The following is a 22340-nucleotide window of genomic DNA, read 5'->3' as shown; positions in this document are numbered from 1 at the left end:
GTACAGGCCTTTTAAAATGGAATTCATTAACCTGATTATTAGCTAGGCTGATGTTTTTCTTATGGTTAGACTGAATGCCTTAGTTTTTTATTGCTGCAGTAGCAAATTATGACAACTTTAGTGGCTGAAATAACACAAATGTATTACTTAAAATTCTGTAGGTAGAAGCCTGACATGAGTCTGACTGGGCCAGAATCAAGGTGTCAGCAGGGCTGTGACCTTCTCTGGGGAGATTCTTTTTCTTTGCCTTTTCTGCTTCCTTGGCTGATGGTCTCTTCCTCCATCTACGCCCCCAGCAACTCTTTCTGACCCTTCCATTTCTCCCATGGCATTCCCCCATCCCTCCCCTTCCCCCCTCCCCTCTCCTCTCCTGAGACAGTAAAGGCTCTTCTCTTTTAAGAACTCATGTGATTAGGTTGGGTCTACCCAGATAATCCAGAATAATCTTTCCCTCTCAAGATCTGTATCCTTAATCTCATCTGCAAAATCCATTTTGCCATAAGGTAATGTACTCACAGGTTCTCAGGTTTAGAAAGTAGACATGTGGGGGACCATTATTCTGCCTGCTGCATCAGAGTGATGGGGTTAGGGGAGGAAGACTACAGAGGTAAAGTGCCATTCTCATCGCATCATATTAGGGGTGCATGCTGTCCACACGGTTTGTCACTGATGGCGGTGACTCTGACCACCTGTCTGAGGCAGTGCTGTCAGGTTTCTCCATTGCAGTTATTTCCCCTCCTGTTTCCACGCAGTACTCTCTGGAAGGGGACGCCGTGCAGGCCACACTTACTGGTGGAGGTGCTAGTTATGTTCCACCTCCTCGAGGGCCTACATAAAATTGTTTAAAATTCTTCTCTATGGGTTATTTGTCTTTCTCTCTATTATCAAAGATTTATATCAGTATGGACTCATAGATATTTATACTTGGAGTTTTCACAGTATTTATTGCTTGTTTATTTTTTTGTTCAAATTGTTTCAGCACATGCCCTAACTGGTTTGGCTCAGTGGATAGAGCGTTGGCCTGTGGACTGAATGGTCCCAGGTTCAATTCCAGTCAAGGGCACATGCCCAGATTGTGGGCTCAATCCCAATAGGGGGTGTGCAGGAGGCAGCTGATCAATGAATCTCTGTGATCATGAATCTCATTATTGATGTTTCTCTCTCTCTCTCCCTTCCTCTCTGCAATCAGTAAAAATATATTAAAAGAAAATTGTTTCAGTACAGGCCGTCCAGTTGGCTCCTGTGTTCCTTTGACAAACCTTCATTTTGTGTTTTGAGGACTTCCTTACTTTCTGGCACCAGGCTCCTTGTGTATTCCCTACCCTAGTCCTAGACTCCATCAGCTATCCAAGGAGCTCTGGTTTCTTTTATTGGAGAGTGGATTTAGAAACCAAGATCTGGGTTTGGGTTCATCCAGTGAAACATTCCTTTCAAATAGTGTACTTTTTATCTTAGAAATTCTATTTGGTTCTTTTCAATATCTTCCATTTATTTCCCCATTAGGTTCATGTTTTTCTTTAAATAGGTGTTCACAATATAATAGCTTTTTAATAACATCTCACTTTGCGATTCCATCATCTGTGGCTTTTATTTGTGTCTTTTCTGATTGATTGCTCTTTTTCTTTTTTTAAATTGAATTTATTGGGGTGACATTGGAATTGATTGATTTTTTTCTTGATTATTGGGTCATATTTTCTTATTTGATATGTTTGGTAATATTTTTTATTGGACTTTAGACACTGTGTATTTTACATTGTTGAATGTCTATTTTTGTGTGTTTGCTTTTTGTTTACTTTGATGAATTTGGGGCCTTTCTTAGGCAAGCAGTTTAACTTGCACATCAGCTTTATCCCTTTAGAGACCTGCCTCTCAGCTTTGCTAAACACATAGGAAGTAGCGTAGCCTTCACTCCAGGGATCGGATCGTTCAGCTCTACAGAGAGTTGGATGATCAGTAAGGCCTCTTCCCTCTGGCTGTTGGGAACTCAACCAGTTCCGAAGTCTGCATGAGCTCTGGGAATATGTTTACCAAGCCCCGGTCCGTCTTTCCCAGCATTTTGGAGTACTGGTTTCCACATGTCTGATCCAGTACGCAGCTGACACCATACAACATTCAGGAAATCCTTTTCTGTACAACTTCATCTTTTTGAGAACTTAGCCTCACAACTTGCAGCTGCTTCAGCCTCCCCAGTCTCTGAGCTTTGTTTCCTCACTCCCTTTCCTCCCCCCACCCCATTACTGCAAAAGCAGAATGAAAATTGCTTCCACCAAGAAGTATAGGGAGTCATAGGCTCATGCCATTTCTCCCTTTTCTCAAGGATCATGATCCATGCTGTCTACTGCTCAGTGCCTGGGAACAGTTCTTTCCTATGTTTTGTCCAGTTTTCTAGGTGTTTACTGCAGGAGGTCAAGGCCAGGCCTCATTACACTTTCATGGCCAAACTGTCCCTTTAGTTCTGAACTGTGGGTGATAGTCTTGATATGGGCCTTCACATCATATCTTTATTCACATGTGCTAGACATTGGGGTGCTTTTTAAACTTGGAAAATCATGTTCCTTAAATTTTTCTGAGGAATTTTCTTATGTCTTTACTAATTTCCTGTCTACTGTTATCTCAGTTCTCATTTCCTAGAATTTCTACTAGATATTGGATCTTTTGGATTGAGGATCCATTTTTCTTATTTTTTTTTTTTTTGCATTTTCCATTAAAAGAAGTACACTTTATGTGAGATTTACTTGTTACCTTCCAATTAGTCTATAAAATTAAAATATCTGTCATTTTTTAACTTCTAGGAACCTTGTTCTCTATTGTTGCTTCTTATAATTGTTTTTCTCTTATAAATGCAGTCAATATTTTTTTTCACATCTTTAATGATATTAATTAAAGTTTTTTTGAAGTTTTCTGCATCACCTTTGTTTCCTCTGAGTTCTTTTTCATTTTTAAATATATTTAAAAATTGATTTTTAGAGAGAGAGGAGGGGAGAGAGATAGAGAAGTAGAAACATCAATGAGAGAGAAACACCCTTAATTAGCTGCCTCCTGCACGCCCCCCACTGAGGATTGAGCTGGCAACCAGGGCATGTGACCTGGCCGGGAATCGTACTGTGACCTCCTGGTTCATAAATCGACACTCAACCACTGAGCCAGGCCAGCCACCCCTGAGTACTTTATTGTTTGTTTTCACCGTGGTTGTTAGAGTACCTCTTAACACCTTGGGTATTCCCTCTTAAGAGTGAGGCATCAAAAAGCCGGCCTGACCGGAAGTCTGTGTACATATGCTGGGCGTATACACAGGCAGTCTTCACTGAGGCAGACCGCGGGACCAGCTGGTGTTCGTACGGAGAGCACCCTCCTATCTCCTCTCTGGCAGATTTGTTCCGGATATTGGTGTTCTGGGTCTGAGCAGTGAAAAGGGGAAGGAGATTTCACTGTTCAGCATGCAGACTCCCTCAGTCCTCTCGCACTGGAAGAACTCTACCTCTGCCCGCTTTTGGAAGGAAGAAGTCAACACACTGCGTGGGTCCCTGACGGAGACAGAGAACTGCAGGGCTCTAGTTGCTTCTTATACAGACTTTTAAGCTAACTCTGCTGACTCCTGGCGAGGTTTTTCTATCTTTGTGCCTTTTCTGGGTTCCATGTGGAGAGTTTGCTTGCTTCTCCCAGGTAGCCCTCCAACTCCCTTTGCAGGTGCTAAAGTGTGGCCTTCCTTCTCTCTGCTCAGTCTTATTCCTCTTTCAAAATCCTGTCTTCATATATGGTGGGCACAGACATCTATTAGTTTCCTATGAGGGATATGTATTTCTGTTGCTTGTTCTCCTTAATGTTTCTTGGTGAATTTTGAGAGAAGGTGGTTGGGTAGGTATGTCTTTACTTCGCCTTTCTGAAAACAGTCTCTCATATTTTTATAGCAGAAAACATGACTCACCATATTATGAATTCTTATAACCCATATTTTTGTTTAATTAAAGCCTAAATTTGGAGATAAACTAAATTTCAATCTAATTTGGGCTTCCTACTGGTTAACTGAAGGAAATAAACTGTATAGCAAAAGGGTTAAAGGCACACACCACCAGACATCTGGATACAATACAAGTTTAGTGCACAGGTGTTCTGCCCACATGACCATAAGTGAAACATCTGGACGTGAGATATTTTCTTCTTTAGTTTCCACCAGATGTTTTACATCGGAATGGACAGAGCCATGCAATTACAGTAACTTGTGAGTGGAATGCTGAGCTAACCAGTAACTTGGGCTTACTCTTCTGTGCATCCTGAATGTGACCGTGAATAGTCCGCCACCATCATGACATCAGCTGTCTGCTGAGGCTGCCCTAAGAGGGTCCAAGGAATCCACACCTGCAGGCACTGCCCTGGCGACTCTAACTCCCCTCTCTCACTCCTCAGGAATCAGTTCAAGTATCACAAGGAAACAGTTTTCAGTCTAGAGTTTGAGAGGCTGGAGAGCTGCCTCAGGATCTTATTAAATGCACATATTTCTTCCACATGTTGGATCTTCGAGTCTCCCCCTTACCCCTATCTCCAATTTTTAATTGGAAAAACTGTTTTCCTAAGACTACCAATGTATTTAATGTATCATTCAGCAAAGCCCCTTGGGCCTAGGCACAGAACTGGCTTGGGCTAAAGCAGCGGTTCTCAACTTGTGGGTCGCGACCCCTTCTGCGGTCGAACGACCCTTTCACAGGGGTCGCCTAAGACCATCCTGCATATCAGATATTTACATGACGATTCATAACAGTAGCAACATTACAGTTATGAAGTAGCAACGAAAATAATTTTATGGTTGGGTCACAACATGAGGAACTGTATTTAAAGGGCCAGAAGGTTGAGAACCACTGGAAAGGATCAGATGAGTTTGTTAGGTGGGTGTTCTCTGTGGGACGAGAGGACATTTTAAAGTGTGAAAGCTTCTACAGGGCTTTTTAAAGCTGGCTGTCACACACACACACACACACACACACACGCACGCACACGCATGTATGTGCACACGCACACGCACGTGCACACTCTATTGTAACGTGTTTTTAGGGTAGAGCTCCAACCCCACCACCTGGGGGAAGTCTGTGAGCTCTCCTATGTTTGTCCTTGCTGGGCTCCATTGTTCTGTCTGGAATTGTTTACTTTTGGGCTTGACTGATAAAAGTGTCATGTTTATGTGGACATCTATTTGCTGCAGAACAATTCTTCAGAAGAGGCACAAAGAAAGCTGGACCAAGATTCCCACCTTTCCTGAGGCCACTGAGCTGGTGTCACGGACTTAGCAGTCGTGTGGAGCAGACATGTACACAGCACTTTGTGGAAGTGTAGTCCGTGGGCCAGACTCCACCAACTTCCTTCCTGTGAGTGCGTCCAGCTGGCCTGCAAGGACGCGTGCTGGTTCTGTGAGGTGATGTAGATTTTATCAGTACAAAGCGGAGAGCTCTTCACGGGGGCAGCTCCTTCCTTCTCACTGTGCTGCACGTTAGGACATTTCCTCCCCATCAGGGAGACAGAGATGCATAGAAAGGGCTAAATGGGCCTTCCCGCAGGGAGAGCAGGCAGATCCCATGAGGAACTGAAACGCCTGCCTGCTTGCAGTGTCTGCAGTGGCTCTATCGGCGGCTTTGGGTTAAAGCACTCCGGCCAGAAGGCCCTGGAAGTGACATAAGCATAGTGCACAGTCAAGAAAAATCTAGTTATAATGAATTATCCAGGGCGATTCTCTCCCTCCCCCTCTCTCTCAACCTAACAAAAGGGAAAGCAGATGTCAAGTGGTTTTATTTTTTCTCTTTAATATGCTCTGTATTTCCAAATATTCATTTTGTTTTAAAATTATCATTTTTCCTCAATACAAATATAAAGAAATTAGTAACCCCCGTCCTCAAGGTAACTGATATTAACAGCTTGGTATACACACCTTTTTCCTTTTTGTTGTTGTTGCTAATCCTCACCTGAGAACATTTTTTCCATTGATTTTTAGAGACAGAGTGGAAGGGAGGGAGGCTGGAAGGGAGGAAGAGAAAGGGAGGGGGGGGGGAAGGGAGGGAGAGAGAGAAAGAGAGAGAGGGAGGGAGAGAGAGAGGGAAGGAGAGAGAGAGAGAGAGAGAGAGAGAGAGAGAGAGAGAGGGAGAGAGAGAACCTTGACCATCTAGGTCTTCTATCAAAGCTCTTGTTTATTTCCTTCAGAACACAAATACAAACCTGTAACTATCCTGTTGGCTTGCCTGTGCGTCTGCCTGGTGACATTACCACCACTAGAATGTAGGCTCCAGGAGAACAGGGGTTTATTGTGTCCCAACTGCCGGCCTTTGAGCAGCCCTGGAGCCATGGCCTTGCAGCCCCTCCGTGAGGGAGGGTGGGCATGTCTGGGAGTTGTGAATGTGCAAGGCTGTAAGTCAGAAAGCTTCCGGAAAGGCAGAGGGTCAGTGATGTGTCCCCAGAGCTGAGGACAGTTCCCGAGTACTAAATAAATGTTTGTTACTTGAGTGATGATTTTGTGAAGCTATTCTAATTTATTAGAAAAATAACCCATTTGAAGGGGGTTAACCTTGAGTGTATTTTTATTTAAAAATATTTTTATTGATTTCAGAGAGGAAGGGAGCGGGAGAGAGAGATAGAAACATCAATGATGAGAGAGAATCATTGATCAGCTGCCTCCTGCATGTCCCCTACTGGGGATCGAACCCATAATCCAGTGCCCCAACCAATGGGAGTCAAACCATGACCTCCCAGTTCATAGGTCGATGCTCAACCTCTGAGCCACACCGGCCGGGCTGGAATGTATCTTTAAATTTCTTCCTTAGTTGAGATGCATTCATGGAGAGAGCAGTTGCTACAGGTCCAAGCAATCACTGTCCTGACTCCATGCCCTTGCAAAGAAATGCGTCCAAATGCATCCAGGTATCTGGTCTTTTAGGATGTTCCATTCCACAGCTGGAGCATAAGCATGTCTTGCTCAAGAGGTCACTCTAGTTCAGCTGTGGGCAAACTACGGCCCGCGGGCCGGATCCGGCCCATTTCAAATGAATAAAACTAAAAAAAAAAAAAGACCATACCCTTTTATGTAATGATGTTTACTTTGAATTTATATTAGTTCACACAAACACTCCATCCATGCTTTTGTTCCGGCCCTCCGGTCCAGTTTAAGAACCCATTGTGGCCCTCGAGTCAAAAAGTTTGCCCACCCCTGCTCTGGTTTCATTAAGTTGCTCAGACAGTTGTTTTTGTGTTAGACCCTGGTGTTTGGTGGATTTCCTTGGTATGGCACAGGTTACTTTTTCCAGAGACTTCCAAAATGGTTACATATTGCTATATTGATCCTCCCCCTCCCCCAGGCGGAGATTTATGACTATACTAGTATGTATCTTATTAAAGGGCTAAGAAATATTTCTTGATTGTGTATATCAACATCATGTGGATTTGGGGGTTGTCGGTACACTTTTGGTCAGCAGTGCTATGTCCTGGAGGGCCTAAGCCTGCAGTGAAACTCATCCTATGCTCTGGGAGCCTCTGGCCTGGAAAATGAGAAACAATGCCCATGCCTCAGGGGGGTCAGGGGGGTCAGGAAAGGCTGAAACTGGCGATGCCTCCCCGGGTCTTGGCTGGTTAAGGAAGTGACCGATACAAGGTTGTAAGGAGAGATGTTATGAGTTCAGCTTTAGACAAGCTTAGTTTGTTGCATCTGAGGAACACCAAAAACCCTAACTTAACTCTGGTGCCGCGTCACATCTAGAAATTTTTTGATATTTGCAACCATAGTAAAACAAAGATATTTTTGATATTTATTTTATATATTTAAATGCCATTTAACAAAGAAAAATCAACCCAAAAAAATGAGTTCGCGTGTCACCTCTGACACATGTCATAGGTTCGCCATCACTGACGTAGGAGGTGATGCATCCAGAGCTGAGAAGTTACAGATTTTGGAGATGCCACTAAATAGTGGCATCTGAAACTTTGGGCGTGGCTCAGAGCACTCAAAGGGAAGGAATGTAGAATGAGAAAATAGGAGGGCTGAGGACAGAACGTTTGGAAACACTGTGATTTAGGGGCTGGCAGAAGAGGAGCCAGCCGAGAAACAGAACAGGACAGAAGAGAATAGAAAGGCCACACGGAGAATGGGCAGCAGAGTGGGCATTATTAAATGTCACATAAAAGACTGAGCAGACAAGGAGTGGAAATGGCCCTGCAGGAAAATCACAGCAGGTCTATTAATTAAAAATACCAACAGGTCTGTCCTGGCTGGGGAGATCTCAGGTAGCGGATTTTCGCCTTTCACCTTTCCTGCTGAACCAAGGGCAAGTCATGATTAATTCACAAGTATCTGGGTGCCCATGTGCTGGGCACCGTGCTAAGGATAAGACAACTTGAGGATGGCTGTTTTTCACAAGAAGGAATGGCAGCTGGTTCGACAAGGGAAGGGTTAGGGCTCCTGGGGCATGGTAGCAGGAGGGGCGCAGGAAAAGCAGTTTGGTGCCAGGTCATAACAGACTTTTTATGTCTTGTCAAGTAACGTGGACTTTATTGAGGGGCGGGACTAGGATTGGAATTGCGCCTTCTCTGAAGTTATTTTCTACTTAACTTGGACAGTTAGTGTGGCTGCTAGCCTGGAGGGGTCCTAGTTAAGAGACAGGGAGCAGGGCCACTGCAATAACTGAAGGAAGCCAGGCGGAGGATGGAGAAAGTTCCAGCTCCCGAGATGTCTGGGAGTAGAATCAACAGGTCAACAGGATACTAAGGATTCCAAGTACAGCAGGTCCTTGAATAACATCATTTGGTTCAGTGTTGTTTCATTGTAACATTGATGAGATGCAGCAGGAACTTAACCCTTGTTTATATCGATTAGCCTCGGATAAAATTGGTTTTATACATTTCTTTTTATTTTTTAAATTTTTATTTATTGATTTGAGAAAGAGAGAGGGAGAGAGAGAGAGAAATTGATTTGTTGTTCTACTTACTTATGCTTTTCATTGGCTGCTTCTTGCATGTGCCCTGACCGGAGAAGGGACTGGCAACTTTGGCATATCGGGAGGGTGCTCCAAGCACCTGGCCAGGGCCTTGTAAGTACTTTCATTTAAACCCTCAGAACCCGGTGACGATGATGCTCGTGAGGACTTATTGTATGTTGGGGAAAGAAGACATCAAGAATGACTACTGGGTTTTGAATATGGGCCCGTGGGTAGGTAGGATAACAACTATCCTGCAGTGTTTGTATACAGTGTCTCTAACTGCCTGGAGCGGTCACTGCTTCATGAAGTAAACAAGGGAATGGCTGTGTCAGGTAGGATTATAGGAAAGGGGATGAGACATATGTACGTGAGATCTATTTCTGAGATGCCCACAAAACAGAATCCTGAACCCTCATCTGTCTCCTCACGGCATCTGCATGTTTGGGCACTTTTCTCTTTCTAGTCCATAATAGGATTCAGTACTTCTGTGACAAAGAGGGGTGTTGGAGTTACGAGTTTATAAAGGGTTTTACATCTAAATAGCTGTGGCCTCTCAGGAAAGGACTCTGCTCTGGGTAAAGAGGTTGGGAGAAGCTTGATAAAACTTCAAGTGGGGAAGAAACAGGCACAATTAGATGAGAAGCCATGTTTTTGAAACAAGGGACCAAGGCCCAGTAGGTCCCAAGTGAATTGTGTGTGTTTGAGCTAACAGATCTTACCGTGACAGGTGCTACTTTTATTCCTCCGTTCTCCCCATTGTACAGCATTGAAAACCGAGCCCTCAGTGTAAACAACGTGGCCAAGGATGCCCAGCTAGTAAGCTAAGGAGGCCTCGCTGGAAACTAGCTCAAGTACCACAGTAGAAAGCCTCTTTCCTGGGCCAGCCTCGACCAAGGCATTTTTGAGCGAAATGGTGCGCATGCCCTCCTGCAGTGGGTAAGTTCTGTCGCACAGGCCATCACTCAGTCTGGGAGTTGCTACTGCTCACCTGCCAGGGGAAGGCCTGCCTTATCACCGGCCCGCGAGGAAAACAGCGCCAGGTGGTGTCACAGATGGCAGCAGCCCCTCAACTGGCGACACCCTCAGCCACTGATAAGGGCTCAAGGACAGCCCAGGACGCCAGTCACTCGGCCCAGTTCTTGCATTAACACCTAAGCAATGCCGTCTTGTCAGTTAAATCGTTCCTTTGAGTGGACTGTGTTACAAAGTGCCTTAATATTCATTCTGAGAAGAGCGGGTCTAAACACCCCTTACACCTGCTCCCCTAACTGGATGGGTGGTGGGAGCCCCTTGGCCTCCCCGGACGCCCTCCTCCCTCCTTCCCAACCTCCAGGTGGCCCTGAGGATGGAGCGTCGGGTCCCCGCTCTCCTCTCCTCCAGCCACTGGCTTCTGCCGGACCCCAGGCGCGCGCAGCGGCCCCCGGGCGGGCCCCACCCCACCGCACTCGGGTGTTCGCGGGGCGAGCGTGAGCGTCCCCGGGGTGTGAACAACAGACTCACGAGCAGCCGCTTGTTGCTCTCGCTGCCGCGACGTGGGGAAGTGAAAATGAAATAGACTTTTCGAGAAATGATGAAAGCAGCGCTGCCTGCCAATGAACGGCGGCGGCGGCGGCGAACTTCCGCACCTCCCGGCCGGGCCGGCCGCCCGCCCCCGCCCCCGCCTCCCGGTTGCACAAGCCGGAGACAAACACTGGGAGGAAGGGCGGCGGGAGGAGGGCGGCGGGAGGAGGGCGGGGCGCGGGCGGGCCGGCGGCGCGGCCGGCGCAGGGCGCAGGGCGGGGGGATTTCCAGCCGCAGCTCCTCGCAGTTTCCTCTCCTTGTTTTGCTTTCGATCTGGACTGTTCTCAGCAAGCCGGGGAGTAACTTTTAGTTTTGCTCCTGCGATTATTCAACTGACGGGCTTTCATTTCCATTTCACACACCCTAGCAACACAAACCTTGCGGAATTGCACTGGTAGCGTGAAAAAGCACACTGAGAGGTAACATTTTTCAGATACTAGTTGTGTCTGTGAGTGTGTGTTTTCCTTGAGGGCATGTTTATGAGGCTCGGAGGGGACGTGTGTGTGTATGTGTGTGCAGATGGTCTGACACTGTGTTTTGCAGACGGAGAATGCTGGGGTTCATAAATATTAATACCGGTTTTTGGAGGATCAGTCGGCGCTGTTATGGGTCATCTGATTTTAGGGGAAGCAGGTTCTGCTGCTGTTGCTGCTGCTGAGGCTGGAAGGAGGAGGAGGAGGTAGAGAGGGAGGAGGAGGAGGAGGAGGTCGGTGGAGGTTTAATTTCACTTTTGGATTTGCAGATGCGGAGAGGTGGCTCCATGGACACAGACCTGCTCTGTGTGATTCTGCGCCCCAGGTGTGGTGTGTGGGGGTGCAGGTCCGCTGGAGTCGGGCCTCCTTTTCCAACAAAATTACCGTGTGCAAGTGTGTGCGTGTGCACAGACGCCGTCGCCTCCGATCCGCAGGCGGGGAGCGGGTGCTCGGTGCCCTGCGGCGGCGCCTCTGCCGGCAGCCTCCAGCGCCCAGAGGCAGGGACCCAGGTCCGCCCGCTGCCTGCGCCCCGCGCCCGGGGGAGCGGCGCCGCCCGCCGGGGCCCAAGGAAACTTGCTGGGGCGCCCGCCCGCCGCGATCGGGGAAGGGTCGCGGGCTCCGAGCGGGGCTGGTCGCGGGGCCTGGCCGGTGAGCCCGGCTTCCGCGGGGCTGGGCCGCCGCCGCTCGGGAGGGACATCGCGTCCTCCTTCCCGTCGGCCAGCGCCCGGCCTGGCCCTGGGGTTTTGTCACTGCACTTGTCCTGGCGCGCGGGGGGCTCTGGCGGCGCGTCCCGGGAGGGCGCCGTGCCGGGGGTCATCGGCCCGGCCGCGGCCTAGCGCCGGGCGCCTCCCGTCCCCGCAGCGCCCGGGGCGGCCTCGCGCGCTGGGCCTGCCCGGCCTCGGCTACGGAGCGGGCGAGGTGGGGGCGGGGAGCCCCGGGGGACCGAGCGGTGCCCGGCTGGCCCGCCCGGGGGCCCGCGTCCCCGGGGGACCTGGGGCCGCGGCAGGGTGGGGACGTGAATGCCCGCCCCGCGCCCTCCGACCCCGCTCTGGGTGCCGAGTGGCACTCGCCCGCCCGCCGAACATGGTTGGTGCACAGCCACGGCCGCCACTTCCTTTCCGCCTGCTCGGTCGGGCTCATCCCCGAGCGCTGCCCGCCGCGGCCAGTCGTGGCGCCCGCCCGCCCGCCCTCCGCCGCTCGCTCTGCCCCGGCCTGGGGGTCGGCTCGGCGCGCCTGTCCAAGTTCGGAGGGTTTCAGGGGTCACGGGTCCTCCTTCCCTGGACGCACCCGCACGCCCGGGTCTCGGCGCATTGGCCGCCCTCACCCCTCGCGCTTTAGGGGGGAGCGGCGAGGGGGCTGGCAGCCCGGAGCCCGGCGCAAAGGCAGTATTCCCGGCACCAGTTAGGCGCCCGGGTGGTCGCTGTAGGCACGACCCTTGCTCGTCGGCACTAAGTGTGACTCCCGGGACAGGCAGGAGAGGTGGCCACACTTGAGCGGCTTGGCTTTCACTGGTTGTTTAACCCCACAGTATGGAGTTTAGAACTTGGGGACATTTTACCCGCTGCCTGCCTCTCCAGTCTCCTCCCTCCAGTGTGGGCAGTGCTCCCCGTCCTGGGTTAGAGAATGAGAAAATGCAGAACCTTTCTATATGCGGTACCTGTGGCCTTCTGCCACCGGCCTCCCTGTTGCCGGAGTCGGTCTGCTTTTGATGAATGGCTGGGGAGGGTGGAGGATAGTTACATTTCCTGTTGTGGATTTTCAGGAATCACCAAGGTTGCTGTCAAGCCTGCAGTCATTTATTAGTTTTCAGACCGGTTGCAAAGAACGTTGGAACTTAGCAGCCTGCAGGTCTCGGTGTTCAAGGGCAGGTGCAGACAGGGGTCTGGATGGTCTTGATGGTAGACAGATGCACGCTCCCTTACCAGGGCTGGAGGGCGATCCCTGTTTAACTTCATCAGGCAACAGTTTCAGGGTTCTCTAGTTTTTTTCAACCCCCAATCTATCCTTCCTTCCTCCCCCACTTCCTTTTTTTTTTTTTGGGGGGGGGGGGAAGGAAACCTAAAAAATCCTGGAAAAATCTATTTTTTTAAAGGAAACTCAGGAGATTGACTCTGTAGAGTGTAAACTGACATTTCTAAGGGGTAACCTTGAAACATCTATTGATTGATGTGGCAAAGTCCGGAATTTCACTGCAATTAGTGAGTGATTATAATTTATAACAGCCTGTTGTGTAAGAAGTTAGATTTTGGCCTCATAGATCAAAGAGTTCTTGTCTGTTATGATTTGTTACTGCTTCCTAATATTAAACATTTATATATTTCATTCTCAATGGGTTGTCTTTTTCCTGTTGACCTTGAAAAGTCAGAGATAATTCCACATATCTCAGACTGAATTACCTGTAAAAATGTCATCGTCATCAAAAGTACGGGTTTGCAGTTAAATTGGAAGCAAGTTATGTTCGACAAATGGTTGCCTAAAAGTCCTGGCGGCGCTGAACTGTGGCCTCCTCGCTTTCTCTTCCTCTGCTTTCTGAAATGCTATATTAGGCAAATGCCCGATATACCAAAGCAAGTTCACGATGTTGAAACTTAGAGGAAAATTTGAAACTTTGGATGTTTAACATTTGATGTGCAATGGTAGTCTCATGTGTCCAAGGCTATTGTATTTTTATTCTTCGTATTATCGAGTGTAAGCTCTGTTGTTTTTAGAGAATTTTCATGCAATTTCCTTTTGATAGAGACCAGACCACTGAACTGTAAATGGGGTATCTGGGGCATGGTTCCATTATATGCTTTATACCCAAAAGGGCTTAAAGCAGACAAAGGCCTGTATTCATTTAATAAATTTCCCTAGAACATTCACTATGCCCCATAATTGCATATTGTTTTTGTGATTAATCACTATGCTTTAATTATGTTCAATTTGTAACTAGAAAATATATCCTGCATATTAGATATTTACATTATGATTCATAACAGTAGCAAAATTACAGTTATGAAGTAGCAACAAAAATAATTTTATGGTTGGGGGTCACCACAACATGAGGAACTGTATTAAAGGGTCGTGGCATTAGGAAGGTTGAGAACCACTGCTCTAGAGAGACTGCGTTCTAGCTAGTGAGCTGTCAGTACACAACTAAAAACCAAACACAGTAATTATCATTTGGGGTCAGTACTGTAGATCTGATGGTGTTGCTTTGGGGAACAGATGAGGTCCTGTGTATGAAAGGAGGTTGCATAAATTGCAGTAATCTACCAGTGTGTAAGCCATTAATTTATAGAATTATATCAGATTATTATTAATTAAAAAAAAAAACAGGAAGCCCTGACTACGGATTAAACACTGACTTTCTCTTACAGAATTTTCAGCAGGAAGGGATTTTGCTTTTTCTGATACTACATAAATAATGGTAAGGGATTAAATACGGAATAACTTATGTACAGTATCAAAGTGTTTGACAATGAAATATGGTATTGTCAGTGATTTATTTTTTTGGTCAGAAGAAAGGTTAGATGGTAGTCATGGAGACCAAATTATATGGAAATAACAATGGTTGGACCAATGTATTTTCCCTCTTATATCAGAGAAAGATCTTCCTAAACTCACTGTGCTTTAGTTTGAATCTTCTTCATCATTGCCTCAGACTCAGTTCACTAGCTGTTATTACAGGTATGCCTTAACCGATTTTAGTATTTTGTTACGACATCTTTAAAAGGGACTCGGTTAACTTGTATTTATTGAATGCTTATTATGTGCCCAACACTGTACATGTGAAAGTAATGTGAAACATGTAAAATGTTCTAGGGACATTTATATGTGAAAATAAAAGGATAGTATATATTTATAATATATAATGTAAAAATACATAAGGTAGCATGTAAAAATAGTATAAATTGTTATGAAATGTCAGTTATTATTAATAATAAAGTCATTTCTTTCATCTCTATGGGACACCATGTTCCTGCCCACACAGGGGTCAGAGGTCAGGGCTTTCTGCCTGCCCCATTGGTGCCCTAGGTTTGGCTCTGAGTGTGTGTGATCAATATTTGCCCCAGGCATGGTGGTCCCCGTGGTGCGAATGGGAGTGAGAAGGTTTGATTAAATCTTGATTTTTCAGAAAACAACAGTAAATTATCTCTAGGGTCCACATTTAAGTCTGAAGCCAATACTTGATCTAAGGCACCCAAGGCAGCGCGCCGGCAGGAAGTGAAGGCCACAGGCTCCTGTTGCTGAATTTTAACCGTCTCCAGGACTTGGCCCAGCCTCATGGACGCATGCAGGAGGCCCAGATTGCTAGCATTTTACCTTCAGTGATCCCTTTAAAATGATTTCCCCCCTCACCTGGTCCATCTTTCGACAAATTGTCTCTGAAACAAATTGTGTTTCATTGGGGAGACTTCATATGCCCATTTTTGTTGCTCAGAAACATATAAGGATTCCAGTCAGAAGTCCTGATTGATTCAAGAGAACTGGAATCATCAAATCTAGTTGATCTACTTCCAGCTGGGAAGCTGTTTTCTACCTAAGCATGTTTCCTTGGGAGGCTTCCTGAGGTGTTGGTTGTTCTGAGATGACATAGATAGCGGTCAGGGATTAAGCAGGGCGGGACTCTGTTAGCCCGGGTTCCTCCAGCTGCCGTCAGTGACTGAGCTCTGCTTGGGACCCAGGGACCCCAGGGCATGAACTATTCTAGTAACCCAATGAATGCAAACGTTGTGCCCTTATTTCATTTATTTATTAAATATTTGTCACAACCAGCCATGTCCAAGGCTCTGTGTAGTTGGGGGTGGGTACATGAAGCCCAAGTTCAGAGGCCTGGAGTTGTTTTTCAGCTCTTCGTAACTCGCCAGTCACTTCCCCTTTCTGGACCTTAGTTTTCACATCTGTAAATTGGGCCTGCATAGTTCTGTCATCTTTGGACGGGACTTAACGTATGTATCAAATCACCTAGGGGGAGCGGGCCTTTAGAAATCATGCAGGAACCTTCAGCTTTGCAACTATCTGCAGCCCCTTCCTCTCCTTCCTCTCTAGCCCTAAGGAGCACCCCCACTTCCCTCTAGTCAGCCTCTGATTTTCACGGGGATGTCCTGAGTCCCTACCCCTCTGGCGTGCGGGCCAGAGCAAAGTGGAGAGGCGCTGAATCAAAGATCTCCTCCCAGAGCCAAGTCTTTTTTATTTTTTCATTGGCTCAGAGGCTGTGTTATGTAGGAAGGTGAGCAGATGGAACCTGTTATCCACATTTTAGACAGTGCTTTGAATAGGGAATCTGTGGCCGCTCCCTGTTGGCTCTGCCCGTGTTGACCTTGCTTGTCATATAGAAATGGTAGTATTGTGACGGTGGTGAAAGTTTGAATTTTCCGCTCCGAAGAGGCCAGAGGACCTGGTCTCTCTGTCTAGAAAGGACATAATGAGCGGGGCTTTCTTTGTTTGTTTCTGTTTTGGCTCACATTCCTCTTCTTCCTTAGTAGTTAGCCTCAGTAAGCAAGAAAGAACCAGAGTTGAGCACAAACATCTCTGTGTCTCGTGCCCTGTGCACATGCCTGGAGTCCCCATTTTTATGGGAAACAGAAGGCTGTGTGGTTCTTTCTGATGATGGAGTCGAAGCATTTTTATCTCAAGGGCAAGACCAATTTAGTTCAATAAAATATCTTTTTTTAGGATTTTGCGTGACAAAAGCCTGCCCAGTTTTCATCAAACAAACATTTTTGAGAGTTCACTACTTGCTGTGTAATTTTCATAAATAATTTCTTTTCAGATGTACCTAGCAGTCTGCTGCTATCTGTGTAGTAGCATTTGATACTCACCAACGTGATCAAGGGAAAGATGAGCTCTAGTTTAATTTGTTCTTGATCATATGAATGTCAGGTGTTTGTAGGATCCAAAGAAGTACTTTATAGACAGAATACACTGTCCTGGCCCCATAAACTTAGAATCCTAATTTCTCCCCCTTGCCCCTTAGTTACATAGATTTCAGAGAGGAAGAGAGAGGGAGAGAGAGAGAGAGAAACATTAATGATGAGAGAGACTCATTGATCGGCTGCCTCCTGTACAACCCCTACTGGGGATGGGGCCTGAAACCCGGGCATGTGCCCTGGCCAGAATCGAACCTTGACCTCCTGGTTCATAGGTCGACGCTCAACCACTGAGCCACACCAGCCGGGCAAGCATCCTCATTTCATGAGGCTGACATTTTGAGTGAGAAGCAACTGCATACAAACTGCTTTATTTCGGGGAGTATCTAACGTGTTCTTTTTAAAGAGAGCTTGGTGGTTGTTGTTCTCCTTACCCTAGAATTATTGGAGACGATGAGAAAATGACAGTGGTGAGAAGGGTGTCCTCACACCCAGGAAGGGCGCTAGTGGGTGTTGGAGTGGTGGACTAAGAGTGGGTGACAGTTGGGGGATGAGGTGATGAAAAGGTAGAGAATAAAATCGTGCCTCCTGAATTCTTGAGCGGGAGAGAGAGAAGGAATCAGGCAGGTAGATTTTTTTTTTTTGTCTTGGCACGAATGTCACTGAAAGCATTTTGTAGGTGGTGGGAGCAAATTGGTAGTTAATTGATAGTAACTCAAGGGCAAGTTGAAATCCTGGAGAACTCCCCACTTCTGACATTGGGGTTAGGCCTCTGTTATCTGTGGGATGATGACATCTGATGGGAAAACTGCCAGGCACCAGGCAACTTGTCACAGGTAAACAGGAGGCTCTGCGTGGTGTCACTGGGGCATGGTTGAAGCCACCATAGAGGTAGTGATAGAGCTGGAGAGGATGGAGGAATTGATCCCCCACCGGAGGCCTCAGTCTCTCCCAAAACTGCCCTTGGAGGCAGCCACGGGCCCTGAGAGGAAGGTACATGTTGATAGAATAGATGAGAAATGCTGCACCAGCTCTCGCATGCCCTCCTCTCTTCGCCCATGCTGGTCTTCCTGCTGCTGTTTCATTTTTGTCAGGTTGTAGGAGGTGACTAGGGAATTGGGAAAATAGAACAAAAGGGCCAGTACTGTGCTTCCCTGAAGGATAGACGGCACACGCTAGCATTGAACTATGAGTGCCGGGACGGTCCTGCAGGTCACTGATTTTGAAACTATAAGCACTCCATCACTCCATGTTGTAGTTGGACTTGTACATTGAAATTAACTTTCTGGGATTCAGTTTAGTGTCACATACTCAAAGTCTTACAAATGTTAAACTTTCTGTTCTAGTAATTCCATTTCTAGGAACTTAACTCACATGAAGTAACCAAAGATGGAACAAAGATTAGGGACAAGGATGTTTATTCAACTAGTTTTTTGTTATAGTGGAAACTTGGAAATAACTTAAATACCCAACAATAGGAACACATTTAAATGAAATATGGCACATCCAGACCATGAGTATAGAGAGCTTATTAACTTTGTGTTTTGGCATTTAATGATGGGAAAATATTTGTGTTATATGTTCAGTGGAGAAAAAGGGGATATGCAATTGTGACCTTAATTTTACTTTAAAAATGTTCGTATATTTGTATACACATCATTAAAAAAAACAAAAAAGCTGGAAGGAAACATTTGGATGGTGGGATTATAGGTGTTGGGCTTTCTCCCCTCCTTGAAACACTTGTCTTTTCCACATTGAATACCTAGACCAGGGGTGGGCAAACTTTTTGACTCGAGGGCCACAATGGGTTCTTAAACTGGACCGGAGGGCCGGAACAAAAGTATGGATGGAGTGTTTGTGTGAACTAATATAAATTCAAAGTAAACATCATTACATAAAAGGGTACGGTCTTTTTTTTCAATAGTTTTATTCATTTCAAACGGGCCAGATCCGGCCCGCGGGCTGTAGTTTGCCCACGGCTGACCTAGACCCTCTGGAAGCTGATGGAACGGGGGCGTGGATTGTACTCTGTAGGTTCTCATCCTGACCTTTTAGAATGTAAGGCTTTTACAAACTAGAGGTGTCCCTAACTGGGCGTCATCTCTTTTGAAATGGACATGCTAAGAGAGGTGCGTCTCCCCGGCACTGTGGGGACTTAACCTGGGGACCTAGTCCAGGCGGAACCCATTTGTCCCTCTTGAGGAGATAAGAGAGGTGCAACTATGTTTTTGGATCAGAGCAATTAGCGTAGACAGATGGCTACAGATCCAGGTCTTGTGTCTTGTGAGGAGTTCCCAGAGGCAGTGAGTGCAGACGTTCCCTATCTTTCTGTCATTTACATTCCTGGGCCATGAGCGAAGGAATCCAGGGACGGCGTATCCCATCCCTCCAACCTTTACCAGTCTCCCACTGGAGGAGGACTTAGTGTGACTCAATCAAAGTGACCTCGGGCTTTTTTATAACTGAAGAACCCTCTGAATTTGTAATGTTTGTCTGAAAATTTTTTTTAGAATAGCTTTGATCCTTTATAGGTACCGGAGACATTTTTGGATGGTTATGAACTAAGGTTAGGTGTAGCTGTGGGGAGGTGAGAAGCAGAATGCCAAAGCACAGCCAGGAAAGAAGAGAAAGCATTGATGAGGACAACACTGTCCAATACAAATACAATTTTTAATTTTTAGTAGCAATGTTAGAAAAGCAAAGAGAAGTAGCTGAAATTAATTTAATAGTATTTTGTGTTACCCAGCATATCCAAAATATTATCATTTCAACATGTAATTAATATAAAAACTTCAATGAGACAATTTATGCCCTTTTTTTTCATTCTGAATCTTCAAAATCCAATGTGTCTTTTATGCCCACACACATCTTAATTCAGCCTGGGCACAGGCTAGTGGCTGCCATAGTAGACAGCGCAGGATTAGCAAATGCAGCAAGGTGTGAAGAGGAGCATGGGGAGAAGTTGTCACACGGACAGACAGGACCCAAACCTAGAAGGACTGAAGGAGAGCCGAGTTTGAGTGGTCGTTTTGGTTGTAACTGTGGCTGCAACTCCCTGTGCCTCCAACGACAAACCTTAGCTGTCTAGTCAGCCTTAAATAATAAAATGCTTCAAATTTCTTCAGAAGCAAAGCACTGTGTGTGCCATTCCTATGGTGATCCGTCATGAGCATCTTGAATCTTTCCTAGCCTCTTGAACTGTTACGAAATCCTTGACTCCTTGGATTTTTCCACGTATAACACCTCCATGGCAAGTTATTTGAGAGCTAGGATGGCGTTGGGTTTCTTTACATTCCCGCCAGTGCTTAATACCAGTAAGAACTAGATAAATATTTGTGGATTTGATTTTGAGCTGTAAGCAAAGGTTAGCTGAGGCGGCTGACTTCCAGCTCGCAATGGTTGGCACAGACCTACTTGTGGTGGAACCTAGTTGTACATGCGTTGAGCACATGGATGTTGGTATGTGTCGTTTTGTGTTAGGGATTTCAATATCCGCAGGGTGAAAAATGTTCTTTTTTTTTTTCTTGTGTACCTAGGCCTTTAAGAAATCTTTATCAGTCTATTCCTTTGACATTTAAGTTCCAAGGATACTAATACCTTCTTGTACATAAATAAGCTATGTTTGCTGATAAACAGGAGATAAACATTTGGGAGCTACTGCTGTCTTGGTGGGTTAGTTAGTTATTAACAGTAACTTCGTTGTTAACAAACTAGAGGCCCAGTGCACGAATTTGTGCACAGGTGGGGTCCGGCCGGCCCTGCTCCAATTGGCGGATAGGGACTAGGCCTGTCGGGAGGAGGAGACGGGAGGAGGTTGGCTGGCCAGCCCCACCCCCCCATTGGGCCAGTTCTCTGGCCTCAGTGGGTGTCATAGCGACCATTCCGGTCCTTACTGTGTTCCGGTCGCTGGGTTTTTATATTTAGATACTCAGCCCTGTAGCATCTAGGCAGTGAAATTCTTTTGAAATCAAATACAGTATTTCACAGTTGCCTTCATTTGTTCTTTTGGACTGTAATTCTTGGGTGGGAGCAACAGACTTATCCACAGAGCCAAGGCAATTTATTTTGACTGAAGCCCACGTAAGAACTGCTTAGGTAGCATTTCTCTCCGAGATTAAATACGACCTTCACTGAATCATGTTAGCAGGGCCAGCAGCTAGAAAAATAAAGACTAAACCAAACCTTCAGCAAAAAAATCCCAGCTGCTCAGTGGCTCAGAGCTTGCATGATTGCTTTCTTCCAATGAAAACATTATAGAGTAGATTTAAGTGAATTCTGCTGGGTTTGGGGATTTGCAATTGATGGAACAGGAAAGTACAATCTCACTTTAAAATAGTAATCTTGAAAGTAAGTCTTTATTGACTCTTCAAAGATTTTGTTTGTGTGGAAAAACTTAACTCAGGCATGGTTTCCCTGACCTTTAAGGCTAATGTCCTCAGGGTAGAATGAGGGTAGAGAATTAGACTTGAGGTGTAGTCCCAAGAGGACGCCCTGAGCATGTGGGGTGTTCTGGGGACTCCCAAGGACCCACACAGATGGCCTGCACCCCTTGTCCCCATTACTAGAATGAAAGTGGGAACTTGGGGGGGGGGCCTGGAAGGGAGGCCCCAGTGGGGAATGTAGATGACCTGTTATTTCCATTTTTGGGTGTGGTCATACTGCTATTGGAGAAGTCAAGGTTAATTTAAAATATTACTGGAGAGGATTTGCCTCTCTCACAGGTGCTTTTAATACATTAATATTTTTTTTTCTTCAAAGATAGGTTGCAATTTGGGAGATGGGGTAGAGAAGGGTCAACTGGACTTTTGGTCATTCATTCATTCAGTCATTTATTTAACAGGTATTTATTCCAAGCTAACTACACGTAGAAGGAGATATTGACAGGTAAAGAAGCAATCACCTTGGCTTTGAGTTAGCTACATAGAGGATCTGCATTGCTTCCAGTCAGGAGCCTGATTTATACTAATACATGTAAAGCAAGATAAAACCGAACCAAGCAGCTGGGAACTGTGACCGCCGTTCCAGAAGTGATTCTAGATATCTGTGTTCTAGGGTTCTTCCCGAGGCCGCAGGGCTTGTCTCAGGTTGTAGGGCAAGCAACAGTGCTAACACGATGCATTGTTGGCCAACTGTATACATTTTCTTTCTAAAAGTCAGATTCTTAGCAAATCACAGCACCGGGCATAAGATAAAGCAACACCTGTTTTGTTGCTGCTGCTGCTGTTTTTCTGCAATTCTTCCACACTCAGTTGGGCAGGTAGACCTCAGCCGTGGTCTGGTGTCTTTCGTCATTCAGGAAAACCCTGTGGGTCAGTCCTGATGGTCGTCTAGGTCCCTCTCCCTGGGGCAGGCACTGTACCCAGCAGGGCCAGTGCGCTGGTGAGGACTGTACTGTGCTCCAACCCTCCCAGGGGCGGTGCCCGCAGAGGCTTTCTCCTCAGATCGTTTGAGATGACATCACCATGAAGGGGAAATTGGCCCTTATTTAATTTTGAAAACTCATCCCTAAT

The 22340-nt window shown here is 46.4% G+C and overlaps 1 protein-coding gene across 4 annotated transcripts in view; it reads left to right on the top strand.

Annotated features, from left to right (window-relative positions):
- Positions 1 to 9856: 9856 nt before the first annotated feature.
- The window catches only part of IRF2 (interferon regulatory factor 2), a 76285-nt gene continuing 63801 nt past the window's right edge, over positions 9857 to 22340 (top strand). For 2 of the 4 annotated variants that reach the window (XM_036297753.1, XM_036297754.1), the window contains exon 1: positions 10710 to 10924. The gene's annotated coding sequence lies outside the window, so the exon portion shown is untranslated. Of the gene's footprint in view, positions 9882 to 10709; positions 10925 to 11247; positions 11304 to 22340 lie in introns of those variants that run through there. The other 2 variants (XM_036297758.1, XM_036297757.1) reach the window with 2 other exon arrangements.

Source organism: Myotis myotis, unplaced genomic scaffold, assembly GCF_014108235.1.
Source record: "Myotis myotis isolate mMyoMyo1 unplaced genomic scaffold, mMyoMyo1.p scaffold_m19_p_3, whole genome shotgun sequence".
Taxonomy (NCBI): domain Eukaryota; kingdom Metazoa; phylum Chordata; class Mammalia; order Chiroptera; family Vespertilionidae; genus Myotis; species Myotis myotis.
The sequence above is the reverse complement of the archived record's forward strand: the minus strand, read 5'-3'. Positions and strand labels throughout refer to the sequence as shown.